A 17,405-nucleotide genomic window follows, 5' to 3' on the forward strand; every position below is an offset into this window, starting at 1 on the left:
CAACTTTATCACAAATGTTAACTAGAATGCATATAACCTTATGTTTGGACTTCCTGAAAGACACTATTTTTCAGTTTCATTACCTAGTATCATCTTAAGCAGATGGCCTGATCTGTGATGTGCCAAAACGCCAGGAGTTAATATTAAGATATTAACACAAAATTGCAAATACAGAAAGCCAAGAAATACCTCTATCCAAAGTCTAATTGTATTTAGTGATTCTAGTTACATGCGTGGGTGATACTACTGGCAAACTTAGTTACAGCAGAGTCACAGGATATTAATGCATATATATGGAAACTAGAAAGACGGTACTAATGAACCTGTTTGCAGGGCAGCAAAGGAGACACACACACGGAGAACAGACTTATGGACAAACATTTGCAGGGAGGAAGGAGAAGGCAAGACGAATGGAGAGAGTGGCAGGGAAGCACACACATTACCATATGTAAAATAGACAGCCAACGGAAACTTGCTGTATGACTCAGGGAGCTCAAACCAGGGCTCTACAACCATCTAGAGGGGTAGGAAGGGGTAGGAGGCAGGAGGAAAGTTCAAGAGAGAGGAGACATATATACACCTATGGCTAATTCATGGTGATGTATGACAGAAATCAGACCAATATTGTAAAGCAATTATCCTTCAATTAAAAATAAATACATTTAAAAAAAAAGAGGAGTTTACTTGGTGTGAAAGTGCTAGTGCCATCACGTATGGTCATATGCTAGGTGAAGACGCACAGGAGTAAGAGAGGCACCTCCCACATATGCTCCAGGCATTCCGGGTAATTCCTGCTTAGTGAGTGACATGAGGCCTTGTGTCATCTAGAGGTCTTCTGCACTGGTATGATACTCAACGGCACATGATATTATATAGAAAGGCATTCACTATGTTTCCATTGCAAAAGATTTCTTGAAATGTGTTCAAATTATAATATTCTTGTTGAATAATATTTTACAACCAAAGAGTTATACGGAAAATATTAACACTCTTGGATGGTGAAAGAATCTAAAAGATACTGAAAAATGAACAAAAGGCCATTAGAGAAGGTCCCTGGGATTAACTATTCTTGGGTATTTATGAAAAAAATATATGAACTCATTCAAGAAATGTGGACACTGGCAAGCAAGCTATATACTGTGCCAAGGGGATTTTAAGTAAATAGACTATTAGAAAAGTACATTTGATTCAATGACATACACACAAAGCATGGCAGTAAGACCCAATAATCAAAACTGCTTAGATTTGCTTATTAATTGGTATCCAGACAATCACAGACATTGCCATTTGTTCACCAATCAACACCCGATGTATACTGAAATGTTTTAAGACTACCCAGAATGCAGAGTTCCAAAGAATAGCAAGGTGAGATAAGAAAGCCTTCCTCAGCGACTAGTGCAAAAATAGAGGAAAACAATACAATGGGAAAGACTAGAGATCTCTTCAAGAAAATTAGAGATACCAACAGAATATTTCATGTAAAAATGGGCTCAATAAAGGACATAAATGGTATAGACCCAATAGAAGCAGAAGATATTAAGAAGAGGTGGTAAGAACACACAGAAGAACTGTACAAAAAAGATCTTCACGACCCAGATAATCATGAAGGTGTGATCACTCACACTCACCTAGAGTCAGACATCCGAGAATGTGAAGTCAGGTGGGCCTTAGAAAGCATCACTACAAACAAAGCTAGTGGAGGTGATGAAATTCCAGTTGAGCTATTTCAAATCCTAAAAGATGATGCTGTAGTCTTTGGGACTCTGTGGGAGAGGGTGAAGGTGGGATGATTTGAGAGAATGGCATTGTAGCATGTATGTTATCATATGTGAAATGAATCACCAGTCCAGGTTCGACGCATGATACGGGATGCTTGGGGCTGGTGCACAGGGATGACCTGGAGGGAGGATATGGGGAAAAGGGAGGTGGGAGGGGGGTTCAAGAGGGGGAACACATGTACACCCGGGGCAGATTCATGTCAATGTATGGCAAAACCAACCAATATATTAATGTAAAGTAATTTGCCTCCAATAAAAAAAAAAAAGTGCTGCACTCAATATGCCAGCAAATTTGGAAAATTCAGTAGTGGCCACAGGGCTGGAAAAGGTAAGTTTTCATTCCAATCCCAAAGAAAGGGAATGCCAAAGACTGCTCAAACTACCGCACAATTGCACTCATCTCACACGCTAGTAAAGTCATGCTCAAAATTCTCCAAGCTAGGCTTCAGCAATATGTCAACCATGAACTTCCAGATTTTCAAGCTGGTTTTACAAAAGGCAGAGGCAACAGAGATCAAATTGCCAACATCCGCTGGATCATGGAGAAAGCAAGAGAGTTCCAGAAAAATATCTATTTCTGCTTTATTGACTATGCCAACGCCTTTGACTGTGTGGATCACAACAAACTGTGGAAAATGCTGAAAGAGATGGGAATACCAGACCACCTGACCTGCCTCTTGAAGAACCTGTATGCAGGTCAGGAAGCAACAGTTAGAACTGGACATGGAACAACAGACTGGTTCCAAATAGGAAAAGGAGTACGTCAAGCCTGTGCATTGTCACCCTGCTTATTTAACTTATATGCAGAGTACATCATGAGGAACGCTGGGCTGGAGGAAGCACAAGCTGGAATCAAGATGTCCAGGAGAAATATCAATAACCTCAGATATGCAGATGATACCACTCTTATGGCAGAAAGTGAAGAAGAACTAAAAAGACTCTTGATAAAAGTGAAAGAGGAGAGTGAAAAAGTTGGCTTAAAGCTCAACATTCAGAAAACTAAGACCATGGCATCCAGTCCCATCACTTCATGGCAAATAGATGGGGAAAGAGTGGAAACAGTGGCTGATTTTATTTTTTAGGGCTACAAAATCACTGCAGATGGTGACTGCAGCCATGAAATTAAGACGCTCGCTCCTTGGAAGGAAAGTTATGACCAACCTAGATAGCATATTAAAAAGCAGAGACATTACTTTGCCAACAAAGGTCCATCTAGTCAAGGCTATGGTTTTTCCAGTAGTCATGAATGGATGTGAGATTTGGACTATAAAGAAAGCCTAGCGCTGAAGAATTGATACTTTTGAGCTGTGGTGCTGGAGAAGACTCTTGAGTGTCCCTTGGACTGCAAGGAGATCCAACCAGTCCATCCTAAAGGAGATTGGTCCTGAGTGTTCACTGGAAGGACTGATGCTAAAGCTGAAACTCCAATACTTTGGCCACCTGATGTGGAGAGCTGACTCATTTGAAAAGACCCTCATGCTCGGATAGATTGAGGGCAGGAGGAGAAGGGGACAACAGAGGATGAGATGGTTGGATGGCATCAGCGACACAATAGACATGGGTTTGGGAGGACTCTGGGAGTTGGTGATGGACAGGGAGGCCTGGCGTGCTGCAGTTCATGGGGTCACAAAAAGTCAGACATGACTGAGCGACTGAACTGAACTGAGAGACCCAAAATAATCCTTCTATTTCTCTTGCTACCTATTGAGAACCCAAAATTGACAAGTGACTCTTTTTCTTCCGAAATCCATAAACTAAATACACACCAGCAACAAAATGAAACTGTTATGTTTTCATAAAAACTAGTTTTTAATGGAAAAACTCTGCATTAACCAATGTCTATTGAGCCGCTGTAAAAATGGGTCTAAATTAAGCTATACTTATTACCTCTAATTGCAGCCTCATTTTTGCTTTTTACACAAATTGCAATATATTTTCCCTGTAAGTCTCCCTGAATTCAATATCCCCGTTAGTTATGAAAGATTCTGTTACCCTAGAAGCAGAGAAACAGATAAGGAACTTTAGAATTGATTTTTTTCAAAGCCTGTTCTGTTGCCTGTAACAGAAGTATCAGGATCAGATTTTGAGATGCTAGGACAGAAGTGGCCCAATACACATCTACAGAGCTGATAAGATCGCCCAAGAGAGACAAAGCTTTTATTCTAACAAAAAAATATACAGAGCTTGGTTAAAAAAAAAAAAAAAATTGAGAAGTTGGAGGAAAGGGTAAGCAAGACAAATAAAGGAAAGGTGTGTGTGTCGGGGCGGGGCAGGGATTTCAAGGGTAAAGAATACACATCTACTCTTAGGAGGAGATTAAAAATGTCCTCAATGCTAGATGGGAGCTCTAAAAAGAGAAGTGCCCACATGTGAATCACTCCACACGATTACACTTTCTTAGGCAAAAATCATCTATATATTTATTACTTATCAGGAAGATACCAATGTGCACTTTATGGGAGGAGTATTTTCAGGGTGGGTTGTGCACAGAAGCATGATAAAACGAAGGTTGGGAATGTCAAGATGGATGTGGATTATAAAAGCATGTGGGAACAAATTGTGACAAATGGTATCCAACAAAGAGAGCAAATTAAGTTGTCTTTTGCTTATCGTCACTGATCTTTATTATTTATTAAATAGGGCTACAGTAAGAATAAAGTAGTGATATGGCATTCATAATACAAAGTAATGCAGTTTTGACTTTATTATCACCATACAGCAAAAAAAATAAAAGGACAGGAAGTTTTACACTGATCCACACCCCACAGTTTTCATCCATTTACAGTGCTATGAACTTCGCCATCAGGACTTCTGTGAAAGCACCACAGGGAACGTCAGTCCACTGGGTTATTGTCTTTTTTGTTCTCCTATTAATTCCCTATGCAACACTGGGAAATACACTGACTTTTTTGGACCCCTTTCTAAAACGCTAAGGTTCCTTTCAACACTCACACAGACATCCATGAAATCTGCCACAATCACAGTGATGGGGTTTGGGACAAGTTACCCTTAAATATGGCACCTTGGCTGACCGAATGTCTTAACCTGAAACAACTTGAGGAAACAAGATGCAGAAGATGGAAGGTCGCTCTGACCTTCCCCAACTCCTTCACCTTCTTCCCGGCAACAGGTCATAAAACTCTCATACGAGAGACGTCCTTCCTCTACCCAGGAGACAGAGAACTTCAGGCCAAGAAATTCACACAAACCTTAAACGAACTCATCTTATGAGTATTCTTCACCACTAACTACCCCTAGCCCATACCCCTCTGTCCTGTTAATTCTTCACAAATTGATTCCCCCCCTTTTTTATTTTAATCTAAAAGCTTCTTGCTCTGGTCACTTCCTTGGAACATTTTTTTGTGAAGGCTCCTATGGACACATAAAATTCAATACAAAGTAAACAATAAGGTCCTAATGGAAAGCACAGAGCACTATATTCAGTATCTTATAATAAACCATAATGGGAAAGATTATGAAAAAGAATGTATACATATATATCTCTACATAAAATAATATATGCATGTGTGTGTATAATTGAATCACTTTGCTGAACAGCAGAAATTAACACTTTGTGGAGGTGAGTTTGAGTGAACTCCGGGAGTTGGTGATGGACAGGGAGGCCTGGCGTGCTGTGATTCATGGGGTTGCAAAGAGTCGGACGTGACTGAACAGAACTGAACTGAACTGAACATTGGGCATTACACAACTGGGAAGAGAAGTGGTAAAACTTTGACCCCAGAGGCACAGGTTTTCGTTAGGTTCCCAAACAATTGCAAGTCTTGGCAGACTTTGTGAGTGACAGAATCTAAATGTCTGAGCAAGATGATTCTTCCTCAGGGTGTACCCAGAAGTGAAAGGTAAGTGTAATAGGAATCAGAAGTGACTGCTTCTTAATTACTGTCATCATTAGCAATGGTATCTTGAGTTGGAAAAGGCTTTCCTTAGGATTTTCTGGCTCACTGACTTTCTGACTTCAAGAAGCTTCTCAGAAAACCATTTTCTCCCAAGCCTTTGAATATCTAATGATTATGAAGGCTGACCAATGAAAGCAAAATGTCCTGTAATGAAGTGAATAGATGCTTGGCGTCCACTGTCAAATGCCAATTCAGACACCTCAATCATTTCCTTGAGTAAACTTGGTCTAAAGGCCCAATTTTCAAGTTTACTTGTAAAAAAGCTTCATCTATACAACCATGGGGCTCTTTTATAAGTCAACGACTTCTTCTCCTTCTTTGTTCACAGATCTTTCTCTGTTGTCATGTTAATTGATCACCATTAACAGTAGCTATTAATTATTCTATCCCTCTGGGGGTTCTCAAAAGCCAATTTTATTTATTAAGTGCCTTCCAACTTGACTGAAGTCTTAAGTATTCTTTCTGTTTCATGGATAGAGTACACTTCCTATAAGGAAGTGGGAGAATTTCAGTGCTTCAGGGAATTTGTGCTTCCAGAAGGGCACCAATCCATACGGCCCTAGATTTACTTTTTCTCCATTTCACCCCACTCTGTTCCTTTTCTGTCTTTTCCCCACAGTGACTGGTGAAGAGTGAATGGATTTCTTCAGCACTCAGTTTCCACTGCAGACTTTGAGGCACTACATTTTTCTCCTCACTCCTTATTGCGGAGAATTCCAAGATCTTTCATTTTCTATTGGAGTGTAAGTATTCTCTGCTGTACAACAAGGTAGATCAGCTATATGTAAACATATATCCCCTCCTTCCTGAGCCTTCCTCTCACTCCACTCCTTCCCACTCCTTTCGGTCATCACAGAGCACCAACCGAGCTCCCTGTAGTCTCCCTTCTACACTCCACTCTAACTTCAGCTCTATGGACTATTAACAGTTGCTCTGCCTTCTCTACCCTGTCTCTCTAACTTTATCGCCTACCTAATTTCTTGTTTATCTCCTACATTGATGTCCTTAATATTTAACTTAGCTTTTTAATAATTACATGATGTCACATTATTTGCCAAGCATTTCCTATATAATTATTATTCCCTATCTCCTCAAAGAGCATCCTTTTCTTCAGGGAGAGATTGAGATTTGCACTTAGTAATAAAACCCTGTGGAAGGTTAGCATATCACTAAGCATTCTAAAAGTGCTCCATACACTCTTGTTGAGTTCACCCAAATCCTACTGACCTCCCACTACATCCTCTCCCTTACTTGGCAGCTAGTTCTAGGTCTGCAGAGTTTGTACCCATGACAACTTTGTCTTTGCTTTAAGGACAACGTAATGAGATTTTTTTTCTTTGGTTTAAAAACCCTCAAGATACATCTCACCCTGTTTGTCATTTTATTTCCCTGACCATTTCTTTTGTCTGGTCTTGTTTTTTGCTCTCTCCTAACTACCTATAGATTGTAATACCAAACTTCAGAATGAAATCTCTTATTTCATTAGTCACTTTCATTTCTCAACTATTAAGTCAAAAATTTTCTTTTTAGAGCATTTGCTGTGGCCTTTTGAAAAAGCATGTCTAATTTCATCACATTTTTTAGGATAGTGCATTTTACTGTTCTTTTGTTCACCCTACTAGATTTTAAAGAATTGTAGGAGGAAAAAACTATTCAGACAAAGAATTATTATTTCCCTGTGATTGGAATCCTTATATTCCTGCCTTTCTTCAGTGAATGGGTGTAATTATGTGTATGGGAAATTAGAGTATTTGCTATGATAATTATTCACTCCTCTCAAACAGGAGAATAATTATAATGTCAGCAACAGACTGTACAAGGTATTACCAGAGCTTTTCTTTAAAATTTGTCAGAGAAATGACTTCTGGGACCTCAGTAATTAATATTAATTTCTCACAAATACATTTTATTCATTTGTAAAACAAATTAGAATGCCTTCCTACTTCCAATTTTATGGTGGAAAACTCTCTCTGAATATTTTTTTAAGCTAGGCCCTGAGAACGTCTGGATAGGCTTTTACATAGCCTTCCATTATTTTATGATACTAGACTATTTTTGACACATAAAATTTTAAAACAACATGATTTTTAGCAGTGCCCCTTATCCTTGTTAGCAAATGCAAACTTACATATTCTATCATTCCATTAAAAGGTCAGCTATAATATTTAAAAGATCAGTGTGGAACTAATCACAAGTTTTGGTTCAATGCTTTAGCATTTTATTTCATACAATTACCAAAGCTAGAAGAAACTAAAAATATTATGCATTGAATAATTACAGTTTATGCTACTTTTGAGAGGTAAGGTTAAACAGAAATACCATTTTTATGGGGAAATCATTAAAGACATATAAATGAACCGTGAATCTGTAGAAAGGGAAAATGTGTGTTATGAAAACACAATCTGAGCATGTCTTTGAAAGGTGTACTTAACCCTTGGTTAATCACATAAATGAAAGAGAAGATTATGATACAGAATTTCAGTTCCTGAGTAATGGGCTTCCCTGGTGGCTCAGATGGTACAGAATCTGTCTGCAATGCGGGAGACCCGGGTTCAATCCCTGGGTTGGGAAGATACCCTGGAGAAGGGAATGTCAACCCACTCTCATATTTTTACCTGGAGAATTCCATGGACAAAGGAGTCTGGCGGGCTACAGTCCACGGGGTCGCAAAGAGTCAGACACAACATAGCAATCAACACACACCGAGTGGTGGTAGACAGTTACAAGTGAAATCTAATAGAAAATATTGCCCCATATGGTACGTAATATCATGAAAAAGAGGTCAATGTAGACTATGGTTACCACTTACAGAATGTCTGTCTGTCATACTGCTGAGAAAACCTCATAGTAGAAATTCTTACATTATGACTATAGGTTGTTGTTATAAAATTTAAGTGAGCATCAGAAATTATATTCTCAAGTGATTCTGTGTGTGTGTGATTCCCTGGCTTCTCCCCAGTTTCCACTCCTGGCTGAATGTTTAGCCCTTTCTCATCCGGAAGTGTTCTCTCCTGAATGGCTTAATCAGACTTGAATGAAAACAACAAAGCTGTTCAACTCGGTTTCCCCTAGAAACCTGTGGGTCCTCTATAGATCTCACAATCAAAAGTAAAGATGGATGAACCTCAAGATTATTATACACAGTGAAGTCAGAAAGAGAAAGACAAAAATCATTTATTAATGCATATATATGGAATCTAGAAAGAGGGTACTGATGATGCAGGGCAGCAAAGGAGACCCAGACATAAAGAACAAACTTTTGGACTCAGTGAGAGAAGGAGCGGGTGGGATGATTTGAGAGAATAGCACTGAAATATATTTGTTACCATATGTAAAACAGATAGCCAGTGGGAGTTTGATGTATGATTAAGGGCACCCAAAGACTATGCTCTGTGGGTGCTGTGACAACCTGGAGGAATGGGTTGGGGAGGGAGGTGGGAGGAGGATTTAGGAGTGAGGGGACACATGTATGGTTTTGGCTGATTCATATTGATGTATGGCAAAAACCATGACAACATATATTGTGAAGTAATTATCCTCCAATTAAAAAACAAACTGGAAAAGGAAATGGCAACCCATTCCAGTACTCTTGCCTGGAGAATTCCATGGACAGAGGAGCAGGACAGGCTGCAATCCATGGAATCGTAAAGAGTTGGACACGACTGTGCTACTAACTTTCAACTTTCATAAAAAACAAACAAAAAGTAAATGGAAGTCTTTATACTTGGAAAGGCACTTTAGATCACCAAGTCCAACCGAGGTCTTAAACGGTGCTAACTGTCCAGGGGAATCCAGCCCATCCCAAGTCTTTAGATCACCAGGTCCAACCGAGGTCTTACATGGTGCTAACTGTCCAGGGGGATCCAGCCCATCCCACGTCTTTGTCTCAGTGCAGAGCAGATCTAACCTCCTCTTCAAAGTCTCTCTTCCCAAGATAACCGAGTGAAAAGCAAATTTTCAGGAGGTTGGTGGAATTGTGCTTCTGGAATATTAGGATTTACATGTAAAAGTTTTATCTACATCTATCAGTTACTTTCCTTTGCAATTTAAGATAAAAACATGATGATAGAAAAGCAACCGGCAAGACCATAAATCATTTTAATCATCATTATATTAGTATCTTTAAAAGCAGTCTTCCCAGGTGGCTCAGCGATAAAGAATCCACCTGCAATGCAGAAGACATGGGTTCCATCTCTGGTTCAGAAAATTCCCCTGGAGAAGGAAATGTCAACCCACTTCAGTATTCTTGCCTGGGAAATCCCATGGACAGAGGAGCCTGGCAGGCTACACTCCATGAGGTCACAAAAGAGCTGGACACAACCGAGCAACTAAACAATCTTTAAAATGCCTCCGGAAAAAATTTGCTTCCCTTTTCAGAAAACAACAATGTTAAATGCTAAGTTTTGTTTTTTATTTTTTTTTGGCCAAGCCTTAAATGTTATGAAATGTGGTTCCTTCAGTTTCACGGGTATAGAATATTGGTGCACTGTGTAAAATTCTATACAAGCTAGGACTCTCAAAAGTTTTTGATCAAAGAAATGGATTCAACAGGTACAAAGAGAACGAGTGAGACGTAACTGCTATTAACTGCTATGGTCAAGAAAAACATGGGTATTAGAACACAGGCATGGCATTCATCACATCCAAATGCCTGGAACAGCGGCAGACCAGAAAGAATTACACATAGTGCACAATTTACAAAGGACTCAGTATACTGAACATTACTTACAAGGTGCTATTGCATAAATAAAAGTACAACTACTATAATACTGGGACTCTGAAGCTTTATTTTATTTTCCTTTTTGTTTAAAAAAGGATCCAAAAGAATCCATCTAATCAACAAGATGGTGGCCACTGGTACTCAGTATGACCATGGTTGGTGGCAGTAGCCCCACTGATGTGTAGGGCAAGGACATAGGTACATTTAAAGAGTGCCTGTGTTAAGGCTTCCTTGATGGTGCAATGGCTAAGATTCTGTACTCCCAATGCAGGGGACCTGCATTTGATCCCTGGTCAGGGAACTAGATTCCACATGCCACAACTAAGAGTTTGCATGTTGCAACAAAAGCTCCTGTGTGCAGCAACTAAGCCCCAGTGCAGCAAATATATAAAAATAAATATTTCAAAAATCCTTAAAAATAAAGTTAAAAAAAATGTATACTCAAAATTACAAAAGAAATTACGAAACCAAATCCATGATAAATCAAATGAGTGAGAATAAAAGATGGGGAAAAAATGAACATTCCTATATCACAAATAAGAATGATACCAATGATGAATCCAGACTGAGTGTTCTAAGCACCTTTCATGAATTATCCACTGAATCTCACAACACACTGGACTGCAGGCACTATTTCTAAGACAATTTTCATTTCTGATTATGAAGCTAAGGCTACAGGAACTGGTTAGCGAAGCCAGTCTGAGCCTAGGCAACCTGATTTCAGGGTTGCAGAGCTTGACTGCCTCTCCTTACAACTACCAAAGAGTTTTTGTCCTGGTTGAGTGAACATCCACCTGAACCACTGGACCAACTGTCATTAAGCCTCTCCCTTTCCATGACCTGTTAGTCTGTGGGGGGTATAAAATAGATTTAACAGACGGTCTTAAAAAAAAAAAAAAAAGAAGAGACGGTCTTTTGCTATTAAGAGTATTATAATGATCACACAACAAACAACTGGATGGCAGAACATGAGTACCTAAAGCAGAAGTTGGTGACATTTTTCTGCAAGAGACCAGATGATAAATATTTTAGGCTTTATGAGCCTCACAGTCTCTGTCCCAGCTGTTCGGGTCTGCCCAAGTAGCACGAAAGTCAGCCAAGACAATGAATGAAAGGGTGCGGATGCGTTCCAATAATCTATTTCCAAAACCATGTGGGGATGGGGAGAGCTCCGCCATAGTTTGCAGACCCTTTGTCAAGATGACCAGCTAACATCTCATGAAAAGGAATGAATCACAATCATTTCTTTTCCAGGAGTTGGTATTTCTTTTATCCTAAATCTATAAGCTTCCCAGAAGCAATAGGGTTAGGGACAGTCTTACTATTACTGAGGAACAAACACAATTTTATACACTTTTCCCAAACTTAATGAAATTTCAGCCTCTATCATATAAGCAAGACGTTAGTTTTGTGATTTCCAAAAAAGGACAAACCTTCTCATACTTCTGGAAATCATGTAATATTTGTGCAGGTCAGTGTGCTGGGCACAAATCTCTCGTCCATGCCTGTGTGGCCATCTCTGTACAAAGTCATCAGCTTTATGTTATACACTGAATTACATTTTTTTTTTATATCTAAAAAAGAATTTTATTAAAAAAGCACAAATGCAAAGAAATGAACAGAGGAAAATTTATGCGTCGAACCTGGACTGGTCACTTATGATAATATACATGCTACAATTCATTTTAGCATGAATTACATTTTATCATTTGATGTTGAGCCATTAGCCAAAGTCTCTTCCTATTCTCATTTAGAAATAGATATCCACCTCTCCCCCAAAAAAGAATAGTCTATAGTCATTTGCTGCCAGTGTTGTTTAATGTTAAGAAATTATTCAAGTTACATTAAATCAGCAACAATTTACAAAGGACCTACTTCATGTCCAGCTAAACTCAATATTAGATAATTCTGAATACTCGTCATAAAATGTGGATAGATAAAAGATTATTTAGTCATACAGATAAACAACTTGCTTTTCTCTAATTCTCCAAGAGGCTATAGGATTTAATGTTGGCAGGATATGACATCTTTAAATGCTTTCTATTATATATTCCCAGATGCAAAAGTAAAATCTTAAGTCTAACACTAAGTTCAAACAATTCAGAGTATACAATAAGTCCCTTGAGTGTATAGATTGCAGGTTACAGCAGAAAAATTGTTTCCCATCTCTCTACCAAAAGTTTTGTATTTACTATGTGCTAAATAAGTTGACTTTCTTTTGTGGTCAATAGTTAAGCCCCCTACTTTATGATGTCTGAATTGTCTCAGGAGAGAAAGAAAAAGTTTACAAACTAGAATTTGTATAGCCCTTGGGTCATGCTGCTTTTACCAAAAATTTAACTCCCCAGATTGGGCATTTAGTTCATATTTTAAAGACTTCAAAACTTCAAACATCCTTTGTCTGTGATCATTGATTGCTGTTAAACTAAATGTTTTTCACTCTGTAATCAATACTTTCTTACAAAAATAAACCCAGGCATTGACAAACAACAACTCTGCAGCACACTGCCGCTTGCCTGAGAGCGGACAGCATGAAAAACTGCTACTCCCTAGAATTTTAAAAGATCGCATTGACTCCAGCACTTATTACAATTTTTACAAGTTTCTTACAGCTGAATCATTCCACTGTAACAAGACTTTATTAAATTAGACAGCTATTGAGTAATAAGCTTTCTGAGAATAACAATTAACGTGCCTTTGGCCTTTATTACTGTTTCAAACCATTGCAAGCACACTGCTCATGTTCCTTTTTACATTTTTGGTGGCAAAGTCATTAAAGAGCAGTAGCTAGATAAAATGAGGCTATGAAATGTGATGACTTTGTGTATCATCAAACTACTATAAGTTTTTTAAAAAAGAAATCATTGCACTGATTTTAATCCTGCACACTCTAAATTGTACATTCCTGACTTTTGTAAGCACTTGATTACCAATTATTTTGTTCATCAAAGGATACTCTTTAATGCAACTTCCGGTGAGAATCATGGTAAATGTGAGGCGTGAACACAGCCAGCAACATATATAAGATTGCCATTGATGCACCAGGTATAACTCTCTCCCTCCAAGACTAATTCACTCAAACACCAAATTCCTAAAGCACATAACTGACAATAAGTATTCAGTGGTCTGGGTAAGAGCTAAATGAAGTTGGGAAGAATAACACCAAGCACTTCCAAGTACAACGACACACAAGCAAGCACTTCCACTGCACACACCTTAAATCGGTTATGGCATTTGCTTGCCTTCCTGTTTATTAGCAAAAAAAAGAACCCAAGGAACAACGATTTTAAATCATATGAACCCTGCATGTGTTTATCTGTGACAAACAGCAACAAAGGCATTTACAATTTTTATTAGCAACCATTGATATTTACTGCCAACAGAGGTGGTTTTGCATTACAGTGAAGCAATTCAGTGAACCAACGCCAAGGTTTTTCAAAACATACTTTCTCTTTCTTGTTCCAAGATGCCTCAGCTCTTGTTCCTCTATACCTCAGCTCAAAATTGCCACCAAGTGGATAGACAAACACCACTTTGCTTATAGCTGTACAGCAAATGGCTGCTTCTGATCTGAGGACAGTTGAACAAATCACATCCACCATCATCTTCTAAATTACCTACTATGTACAAGGTACAGATTAAATACATTTTGATTATGAGGGAGAAGACCAAAGTCCAATTATGGTACCACAATTTTCTAGATATATATAAACTGCATTTATCTCTTAATATATAAAATTTAATGTATATATATATATAAATGAATATCTTTATAATCTATAAGGGAAAAATTAACCTATTAATGCTATTGTGCCTGAGAACAAGGGTAATAGCCAGCTTGGGGAAAATTTTCTTACTGCCAGTAACTGTTTAATTGCATGAACGAGAAGCTTCTGAACACATAAAATTGGAGTCGCTTCTTAAACCACTGATAGTATTCAAGAGACCAATAAAGTGGAGGTTATGTGGACCCCCTTTTACAATCCTTCATGGAGATAGGGTACCAGACTTGATAGTGGTGATGCATTACACAGTTCACCGCAGGACTATAACCAGGGAAAGGCAGGCACACAGACAAGAAGCATCTGTATTCCCAGCTAGTCAGCTGCCTCTCCTTGCATGGGTACACCCTGAACTTTCACACTGTAGAGCACAGCATACGGGAAACCCCCAAAGGGAAGAGAATCTATAAGTATACTTGATCAACCAATTTATTGTATGAAATATCTAATTTATTCAAATGAGTAATTCTGTTCTATTCAGGCTAATCCTCAGCTTCCAGTATTATTTATTTTCCACTACAAAACCTATCCTCTCTCTCAGAAGCATGGGCACCAAAGGGAGGAGCAGGAACTTTTAATGGGTGCAGTTAGAACTTGAATTTTTTATCTGAAAACCATAAAGCTTTTAAAAATGAATTTGCAAATGTAATTGAGCTCCTAATAGCTGCTACTGATAGTAATTAAAGAAATCTCATTTCCCTAAATTAAACATAATGAAATGTTTTTCAAGATCAAATAAAACTAGAAAATGCCATCAGGATGATAGAATTTGCCTCTGAAAGTGGTGTTCTGGAGTCTGCAGAGAAGCCTCCATTGCCAGCAAAAGCCAATGGCTTGTAGGGTAATGGGTAAAGGGGAAGTCATTTCCACTGGATCATATCAGCTTTTATTGACTGATAACCAATCTGAAAGGCATCTCGGTGGTTATGCAAATGTAACAGGCATCCTGTAAAGCTCTTTCATTAGGGTCTTTAAAGAGTTTTTTATTTAATTAAATGTCAGCATGTCCTCAGTTCAACTTGGGCATTTCCAAACTTAATGTTTAATTTTCTCTTTTACTTTTGCCTCCTAAAGTGAAAAGGGCACTTGGGGCCCATCAGCGACCGCCTCACCCTGGTCCTGTTAAGAGGCAGGGAAGCACTTCAGTTGCTGGAACGGATCATTACCTCTGCATTTCTCAATGGTCCCCAAGGGGGAAAAAAATATCCAGACTTTTCCTCTGTATTTCAGCAGTTTATCATCCTGGTGGTCAAGAAATTTTTTTTCCCCTTATGACAGATCAAAATATTTTGTGTTTTAGTTTCTTTCCTTGTCTTATCAGTTGGACTTCTACCAATCCAAGAAACAGTCTCACAGCTCTTCATAAAAAGGTCTTAGTTTGGGAGAAAATAATCAGGTCAGTCTTCAGTCTTCTATTAGTAGTCACATCACTTCTCATACTAGGACAAGCTTTTATTTTCATACCTATGTATGGTATGAACAATGATGTATTCTTGTGGTTTGTCACCAGCTTTTTTTTTAGTTATTATTTTTGCCACCCTTCTCTGGTATTCTCACATTTCCTCTAAAAATGATTTGCAAAATCAGATACAAAACGATAGCAAGAGTTAGGTAACAAACCACTGACTAATGTCACTAAATCCCAGAGGTCTATGTTGTCCCTCTACTCTACCCCCACAACACACACACCAGCAGTCCTTCTCCACTGAAAGCCCCTCATTCACCTGATGAAGAACCCACAGCAAGTGCTCAGCAAAGAGCTATCTTTAGCCAATTAATGATTCTTTATCCAAACCTATAAAAGATGGTCAGCATCATAGCTCATTAGGGAACTGAAAATTAAAAGACCAAGGAAATATCACTATACACCTTTTAGAAAGGCTAAAATCCAAAACAGTGGTAACAACAAATGCTGAGAAGCGAGAGGAATTAACACTCAATACTGGTGACAACTCAAAATGGTACAACCAGTTCAGAAGACAGCATGGCAGTATCTTACAAACCTGAACATATGGTTCCATATATAACGCAGCAATCATGGTCTCTGGTTTTCATCAAAATAAGTTAAAAAGTTATGCCTGCAAAAAACCTGCACATGAATATGATAGGAGGGGTGACGGACAGGGAAGTCTGGCGTGCTGCAGTCCATGGGGTCGCAGAGTCGGACACAACTGAGCAACTGAACTGATTGACTAACTGACCCTATCAAATAAAATAAAATGGATGTTTAATGCCAAAAAAAAACCCAATATGATAGCAAATTTTGGGGGCTCAGGGTAATTTGCTCCTAAAATATGCCAAATTTGGCATACTGATTATTTTTTAATTACAATAAGTTATTCAAATGGCCAATGCCAGGAAAAACACTCTGACTCCCTTCTTTCCTCCTGAAAGTGAGAAATAAATTTCCCATGTGAAGGTATCTTCCATGTACCAGGAGGACAGAAAGCATCCCCATCACCAGAGTCAGGGGACTCAAAGATAAGAAAGCTATATAAACAAACATTGTTATTTCTTTATTAGCATGCTACCCCAAGCACAAGCCCTTCTGCCTTGTTAAACCTTCACAAGTAATTGCTTGTCTAAAAATAAAGTAATTGTTTGTCTTAAAATAATACAAATGATATATAAACAGTCTTATAAACAAAACATTATACAAACAAAGCCTGTTCTGGTCACTTTGGAGATCCCATTTCTATGACACTTTCATATGTATGAATTAAATTTAAAAAATTATTTATTTATTTGGCTGCATTGAGTATTAGTTGCAACACTCAGAATCTTTTTAGTTGCAGTATGTGGGATCTAGTTCCCTGGCCAAGGATCAAACCCAAGTCCCCAGCATTGGGAGCACAGAGTCTTAGCCACTGGACCACGGGGGAAGTCCTTTCAGTTTTTTTTTTCTCCTGTAATATGTCAATGGCAATTTAAGTATTAGACCAACCAAAAGAACTAAATGGATTGGGGGTGAATTTTTCCTCTCCCCAACAGTTGTCATGGACTGCAAGATATTCGCTGGATCTCACTTCCCTGTCCACTCCCACCTTGAGGCACAGATATCCTGGGACCTGTCCTCACGAGAGCAAGCGACAGGCGAGACTACTTGTCAGCCTCCCAGATCTCTGGCTGCAGGATCTGATAAAAGTAGTGAGAGTCTTTTTTCTTTCTAAATTTAGATTATCAGGAGAAAATGTGTGTGGGACGAGCT

At 38.6% G+C, this 17,405-nt stretch overlaps 1 protein-coding gene across 7 annotated transcripts in view; it reads right to left on the reverse strand.

The window, feature by feature from the left end:
• NCKAP5 (NCK associated protein 5) overlaps positions 1-17,405 on the reverse strand; it is a 1,221,671-nt gene that overhangs the window by 549,981 nt on the left and 654,285 nt on the right. The window lies entirely within an intron of this gene.

The sequence above is a fragment of the Moschus berezovskii genome, chromosome 2 (genome assembly GCF_049115385.1).
Source record: "Moschus berezovskii isolate FMDL1 chromosome 2, NW_MosBer_1.0, whole genome shotgun sequence".
NCBI lineage: Eukaryota > Metazoa > Chordata > Mammalia > Artiodactyla > Moschidae > Moschus > Moschus berezovskii.